Source organism: Penaeus monodon, chromosome 32, assembly GCF_015228065.2.
Source record: "Penaeus monodon isolate SGIC_2016 chromosome 32, NSTDA_Pmon_1, whole genome shotgun sequence".
NCBI lineage: Eukaryota > Metazoa > Arthropoda > Malacostraca > Decapoda > Penaeidae > Penaeus > Penaeus monodon.
In genome coordinates, this window is record NC_051417.1 from 13,734,234 (window position 1) to 13,734,505 (window position 272).

Below are 272 nucleotides of genomic sequence, written 5' to 3' on the forward strand. Positions count from 1 at the left end.
AATAATACAATGAATTGCTGTTCATAAATGCAATACAGTATTCTTACTCCTTTTTCATATATTAATGTGTTTACCAATTGATTCACAAGATTATTTAGGGACCGAATAAGACTTTTTTTCTCATATTGTAATTTCTATCAGAAATCCTGATATGGTATTAATAATTTCAATTGTTCAACATCTTCAAGAAATAGGTTCTACTGATTTATTCTTTTAATACAGAGTTTTCTTAGGAACTGCTGCTTAGTACTGCTTATTTCTGAATTTCTTCC